Source organism: Pleurodeles waltl, chromosome 6 (genome assembly GCF_031143425.1).
Source record: "Pleurodeles waltl isolate 20211129_DDA chromosome 6, aPleWal1.hap1.20221129, whole genome shotgun sequence".
NCBI lineage: Eukaryota > Metazoa > Chordata > Amphibia > Caudata > Salamandridae > Pleurodeles > Pleurodeles waltl.
The window spans coordinates 1,027,423,763-1,027,431,210 of NC_090445.1; the positions used below are offsets into that span (position 1 = coordinate 1,027,423,763).

General features: G+C 42.5%; 1 pseudogene; it reads left to right on the top strand.

Annotated features, from left to right (window-relative positions):
- The first annotated feature begins 5,050 nt into the window (after window positions 1-5,050).
- On the top strand, window positions 5,051-5,792 carry LOC138301725 (G2/mitotic-specific cyclin-B1-like; annotated as a pseudogene).
- Window positions 5,793-7,448: the final 1,656 nt, after the last annotated feature.

Genomic DNA, 7,448 nt, shown 5'->3' on the forward strand with positions numbered 1-7,448 from the left:
CCGGGAGGGGACGGGAGCCATGGGGGCTGCTCCGCCGACACCACCGCCAACAGAAAACCGCCACGCCGAATCAAAGGACGTGATTCGGTGGGCAGTGTTCTGTTGGCGTGGCGGTGAAGGTGAAGCAACCTCCACTTCCCCGCCGTCCGCCAGTATGGCTGTTGGCGGCTCTCCATTGGAAAAAGGACGGAGAGCAGCCAACAGTCATAATACGCCGAGCGGCAAACCGCCACTACTGGCGGTCTCCCGAACGGCGGTCCCTCGGCGGTCTTGTTAAAAGACCGCCGGGGTTGTAATGACCACCTGAGTGTTTTCCTTCGTGTGTGAGTCCTGTGTGACTACAGTGGTATTGTATGAGGTTTGCATGTCTCCTAGATAAGCCTTGGCTGCTCATCCACAGCCACCTCTAGGGAGCCTGGCTTTTAGACACTGCCTACATTTCACTAATAAGGGATAACTGGACCTGGTATAAGGTGTAAGTACCACAGGTACCCACTACAAACCAGGCCAGGCTCCTACAGTGGTTAAACACTGTTTTGAAGGTGAGATATTCAAATTGTAGTATGAGTTGGCTGTTGCAGCAATTAGCAAAATTGAGTAATAAAGGTATGTTTAATTATGTAAACACATATGGCTTGATTCATGAACTGCATTCCTGCACAAAAACAATTGTCCCAGCAAAGCAAGCATCCTTGCACCATGGTTCAAGGCTGCCTGCGTTGGCACTAAGCAACAATTTGTAGATATGACGCATTTCTGCCCTTTCTCAGTGGCGCAGGGCAGCGCAGTAAAGCACTTGCTATGCCGCCCTTCACCACAGGCTTTGTAAATGAGGCCCCAAGTTTTTTCAGTTGTCGAAATTTTCGGTCCTATGTTTGATTCATATTCTGCTGTTATGGGCAGAAGTGCAAGGAGACCACCTCCTGCCAGTGAATTAGATTTAAAAAAAATATGAACACATACTTTCAGCGCCACATAGAACAAATGACAACTCACATGCAACAACTAAAAATCAGATCATCGTAGATGTTGAATGTCTTAATTTAGAAATGTATGTTGATACTAGTATTGCCAGAGCTCAAGGAATGCCTCCTTACAAGTGAAGTTTTGGGCACGCTGAAACCTAGAATATTTGGGAAACCATACTTGTCTAGGATATAGGGTGGTATGATGTTTGCTGTTAGGTGTGGGCTTGCAAGTTTATAAGGGGAAAATGGCATTTTGATAGCATTTTAGGTTATTAATTAATTTGTCTTAAAAATAGAAAGCACTAACTATTCCATCAAAGGAATTCGTGGGCACTCTTTATATTGTAGCTGCATGCAAACCTAACACTTTTCAAACGTGCACACAATGTCAATGTGGGTGTTCATATTACGTGAAATTCATAAAGTATTGTGCATATGGAAAATTTTGATTACTACTAGCCTGCTGTAGAGGCCTCTACCATCCATTAAAGGCCCGCTCACATGTTCGTCTCGGGCCTTTTACAAAGGAGCGGGCCTTTAGTGGCCGGTAGAGCCTGCTATGGTGGGCTCTAAAGCTATTAGAACATTCTGCCACTGGAAGGCAGAATGTTCTAATAAATAAAACAAAGTCCTCAGGGAGCCCGATGGGATTGAAATCCCCTTGGGCTCAGTAAGGCCTTTGTTCACAGCTGTTTCTGTGAGCAAATAGAACATTGGAATGTTGACGCTCGGGCTTTTACCGGCCAGTAAAAGCCCTTAGCACTCCATTGTCTACAATGGAGAGCCCAGCATTCCAATGTTCTAATATAGCCTTAGAACCCGCCGTATTAAAGGCCCGCTCCCGCGTTAAATGCCTGAGCCAAAGTCGAGGGCATTTAACAAGGGAAAGGGCCTTTAATAGCCGGTAGAGACCGCTACGGCGGGTTCTAAGGCTATTAGAACATTCTGCCACTCAGGGCAGAATGTTCTATTAAATAAAACAAATTGCTCACGGAGCCCGAGGGGATTAAAATCCCCTCGGGCTCCGTGAGGCTTTGTTCACAGCTGTTGCTGTGAACAAAGCGAACATTGGAATGTTGGCGCTGCGGGCTTTTACCGGCCAGTAAAAGCCCGCAGCACTCCATTGTTTTCAAGGGAGCTGCCAACGTTCGAATGTTCTAATGTGACTTACCATACTCTCTATCTGAAAAAGTGTAATATATAATAATAGCAAATACGGTTATGAAATTCCTACGTGGCATCTATGAAAAAACTGTTAAATTACCACTTATTCATGAAGACCATGTAGCAATGGACGAGGAGGCAATTGGTCATTATTTGACAAGTAAACATTGAGCTGAAGTAAGGTGACAGCTAGAGCATTTTACTTTTTTTCCCACTCCAGTAAGAGACAACAGTTACTGAGCAAATTGAATAGTACGTGCACATGCACAAACATTTCAACTGCTTAACATAAATTGATCACTGGAACAAAAGAAGCTCTAAATCGTGGCAAGGCCTTTCAGCAAAAACACACTTCCAAAAACATGTGAAAAAGATCCAGTAATAAAAATATTAACATTTTGCAGGAATACCGCAGTATTCCACAGCTAGGTGTAGGTTATGCAATCACTGCCCAACAACACCACTTGAAAGATTGTAGCACACCGTCCCACATAACCACATCAGCATAGTATAGCCCACTGCATGCAACAGAACACATTGATGATCATGGACTACAAGAGCAGCAGCACAAAAATGCAAATACAGATGGCACCCATGTTCTTCATCCTCGTCAGCCAAGCAGGAAAGCGCACGCACGCAGACTAAATAAAGGATAAAAACGTGTGACATGTTAGAACGAATACATAAGGTCAACGCTACTATGTGTACGCTCAGTTCCCATGTCACCTCCAAAAACTTACCAGAGACACAATTTGCACTTCACAGCTATCAGCAGGCATATTGATGAAGAACCTTTGCAGGCCACAATTAACATAAGTGACACTAGTCTGTCCACAGGTGTCATGACTGCTTATCAAGCAAGATGCACCTCTGACCTACGTCTACTGAAAATATGAAGGCGATGACAGGTTCTACATTCTGAGGCCATATTTATCATCATTTCACGCAATGAAGCAAGACACACTGCAGCACTGCAATGTGTGAAAGAGAGAGGGCAGGAATGCACCATACCTATGAAGATATGGCACATTTCTGCTCTCTGCCTTAGCTGTCACAAAAACTGCTGTCTAGCACCAATGCAGGCACCTTTGCACTATGGTGCAAGAGTGCCTGTGTTAGAGGCAGGATGCACAAAGGGTCACCTTCCTGCTCAAAAACAATCCTTTGATGCTTTTCTCTCTTTCTACATGTGCTTCAGAACGCAGCACAAGTAGGAAGAAATAAAAATGAGGAGAAATCAAAACATTCCTAGGTCTACCAATATTGGCAAATCGGTGAATGCTTCAGAATTCATGGGTGTGTGTGGGAGAACACCTACACTGCAACCATGGAACGGTTCCAGAGGCAGAGTAATGCAAGGCAGCGACTTTTAGTTTATTGCATTACTCCAGATTTCCCAAGCCATGTGGGGAACTGCAAGGTGGCCTTGCGTAGCTTGTTAAACCTCACATAGGTTTTGCGTCACCCTGTGTTACATTGGGTGGAACAAGGGAGACGTAACTTTGATGAATGTGGCCATCAATGTGTTTGGTTCATATACACAATACCCCTTTCTATTCAAAGGGTTTCCCTTGTAGTTACATAATTGTCTTATTCAAAGTGTGTGCTGTTGTTTGAAAAGATAAATCCCAAGACATGTATATTGGAACTGTGTCCACCTAGGTGAATCAGAACTCCTATTGGTACAGGCAATACTGGATATCCTCTTACATGGGCCAGCATTTATGTCTCTGCCCTTCCTCCAACATTAAAATGCAGCTCTTGATAGAGCCATAGTCCATGACACTCTAGCACTTCTCTATTATTAAAAAACACTTACTTCTTCACATATTTGCTTCAAAGGTTACCAGGAGTTAAGTATATCTGCTGAAGGCAGGTGAATTGCTTCTGATGTGCCTCACTCTGCAGAACACGGATGTGAACATATGACTTTAAGCCTGGACATCCATAGAAATCCGTCTTCTACCTAAAACAAAACAAGATTTATGGATTGAATGGGAAAATAAACATGGGCAGATTAGAGGGAACAGTAGAGGGTTGTACTAGTCCAAGGATGCCTCACCAAGACAACCACAATATAGCATTCAAGAAACAAGTCAACACACATCTACAATGTCTTACTAAAAAGTAAATATTGGTGAAAATATCATGGAAATCTACTGGCTACTGCTACGCAAAGGGGTTACCTAGTGTTACCTAGTTTGTGAATAGAATTTGGTGAAGCCACTTCCATATGTATATGTATATGATGGACACTGGAATGAGCAGGATTTAAAAGAGGATTCAAAAACAGCAGTTGCAGGATGTGCATTGGGAGGAAACAGTGTGGTCACAGTGCTGGCATCCTGTTTCTGTAGTGGTTTGATTCGTATTCAAAGCGTAGTCTTGTTGCTGTGTGGAAGATCCTGCGTTTTCAGTACCATGTATCTGCAAGTTAAATATGCTGGAAAAGGCTGACAACATCAAGCCCACAACGGAGGGCAAGAGAGCAGTTGCCTCTGCGCAGCTGGGTTCACAGTTGAATGCAGAAAATGTGAAGACTGCTATGGCAGGGAAACATGCTATCTCAATATCTAGCCTGAGACCAAGAGCAGCACTGGGAGTCATAGGAAACAAAGTGGATGTGAAGGCTAAAGCGCCCCTCAATAGGGATACCAATGTTGTAGAGGAGGCACTCCCTAAAAAGGCATCCAACCAGCTGAACAAGTAGTGCCTGAAAAGCTAGAAGCTAAACCTTAGTGACTGAAGTGACACCAAAGATGTAGCAAAGCTGGGTCCCGAACCTCAGTAGTAAAGCCCTATGGAACCATCTGGCTGTGCTCCTGAAGAAGGGCTTTGTCAAACATGTTCTGATGTGCTTATGGAAGTCAAAGATATGGATGCAGGTGATTCAGATAATCCCATGCTCTGCAGTGCTTAAGTGAAGGATATATACAACTATCTGAGAAGCTTGGAGGAGGAACAATCTGTGAGGCCAAGGCATCTTGATGGCCAGGAAGTTACTGGAAACATGAGAACTATATTGATTGACTGGCTGGTGCTGGTGCACATGAAGTTAAAGCTGCTTCAAGAAACCATGTTCATGACTGGGGGAATTATTGATCGTTTTCTATAGGCAAACCCTGTGCCAAAGAGGATGCTTCAACTAGTTGGTGTTACAGCCATGTTTGTGCCTGTAAATACAAGATGTATTCTCCAGAAATTTGAGATGTTGCCTTTGTAACAGACCATACCTATACTAAAGCTCAGATTCGTGAAACAGAAATGAAGATTTTGAGGTTTCTGGACTTTGGTCTGGGGCAGCCTTTGCCACTGCACTTCTTAAGATGAGCCTCAACGATTGGCGAGGTGAGCTCAGAACAGCATACCCTGGCCAAATATCTGATGGAACTGGTTATGGTGGATTAAGACATGGTGCACTTCCCACCATCCCAACTGTCAGCAGCTGCCTTTTGCTTGGCTTTTAAAGTACTTGATGGAGGGGAATGGACTCCTACACTGGAGTGTAACTCAGGAGGCTCACTAACTCCATCCATGCAACATATGGCAAAGATCATCATGAAAGGTAAGTACTCCAGTGGCAGACAGATGAAGTTTAGCAGCATATATCAACTTAAATTTCCAATTGTACAGGAGCTGTCCATGACATTATTGTCATAAATTATTTCATATTGAAGTGTTGAGCACCATGTGCTGAATCTAAATATTGTGAATTTTACAGTTTTACTGTTATTGCTTTTAAATGTGAACGTTTGAATAACATATTGAACACAAAACAAGTGGAGGGAGCCACTTTAAATTGTTTGACATTTATTTTATTTGCACTTTCTCACGCGCAGGCACTTAGTATTATTAAGGGAGCTATATTAAAGTTTCTCAGGGATCTGCATTCACTTGTACGGACGAGGCTGCTATTTACCTTATTTTATGCTGCTAACCTGTTTTCTCACCCCTGTTTCCTAGGTTGTATTCATTACTAAGGGCAGCATCAGCTCCAGTGCAGGGTGATAGGCTCCACTCAGGACATTGCCCCGAAGTTCTAGTTAAGCCTTTATAGGCAGTGACTTTGGCTAACAAGCTCTTACCCAGGGGTCTTTCAATTGTTAAGCTAAGCTCCATTGGCTAAGTATTGGAATTTAAGTACCGGTCACGTCTGAGGACATCACATTCAGTAGAAGTTCGAGCATAAACTCTGTTTGTTAAGGTGTTGTTTTTACTTCTTGCTTTGCTAATTTAGTTTCTTCTGTTGTAGACCTAGAAGCCCTGGCCATAAAACAAATTCGAATACATAGCACTTAAGAAGCCTGAAGCAACTTTTAATTAATATGTCTTTGTTGGTTTTCTATTCGACTTCTTTGTTGTTATCACATCATATAAAGTTTTAAGTAACTATATCATGATTAATAATATCCTGAAATCCTGTGTAGGCATCATGCTGCTCCTGGTCTCAAGGAAATGTGGAGGAATGGCTATATGTACGATGTGGCCGCACTCGTAGGTAATGCCGGTGTGAGTAATTATCATGATGAGACAGACAGCAGCAGAATAGGATAGGCCATACTTTAAGAAGGTTTTTTTTAGAGTTGTACTCTGTAGTGTTATTCGGCATTGATTGTAATGGCCAAATGATAGGACACTGCAGACTACCACCTTAATGGGATGAATGAGAAAATGATGAATGTATGATTTGAGTTAATAACTGTGGAATTCAGAAAGTGTTCTTATAAATTGGACGCAGGATAATATGACTGTAAACATTTTGAAAATTACTTTTTTCCCCTTGATTTTTCGTTCAAACATTTCCCTTTATGATTCCTCAAACACTGATTTGCAAAATAGACGACCACATGCACAGCAGTCCGCTACTTTCTTTGTTCGGTTTATTTATTCATAAGAACATTTGCTATGCCATTTTATACGGTACCTGTCCTTGTTTAACTGTTACTGCAAATCACAGAACGTGCATGACAATCCACATCTTACTCTTTCTGTCATTGAACAATCAGGGACTCTCGCTAGCGTTATTTTTCGGGCATAACGCGAGTACACACGTTATAAAACGGTATATAATGCGTGAGAACGCCAGGTGACAATTTTAGTAAGAAACAGATGGCTGTAGCATGTAATAAATAAACGGTAATGTGTCAGACCGTATGACTCGTCTAGCATTGTGCAATTGATAGGACGTTGATACTAGAAAATTCGTTTTCAGGTTACACTAAGAAATAACACTGTATAGAAGTGTTAACTTGGTAGACTGCTGATCTTTTTTTAATCAGCATTTTTATTAGCAGTAACAATCCATGAGCAGAAGGA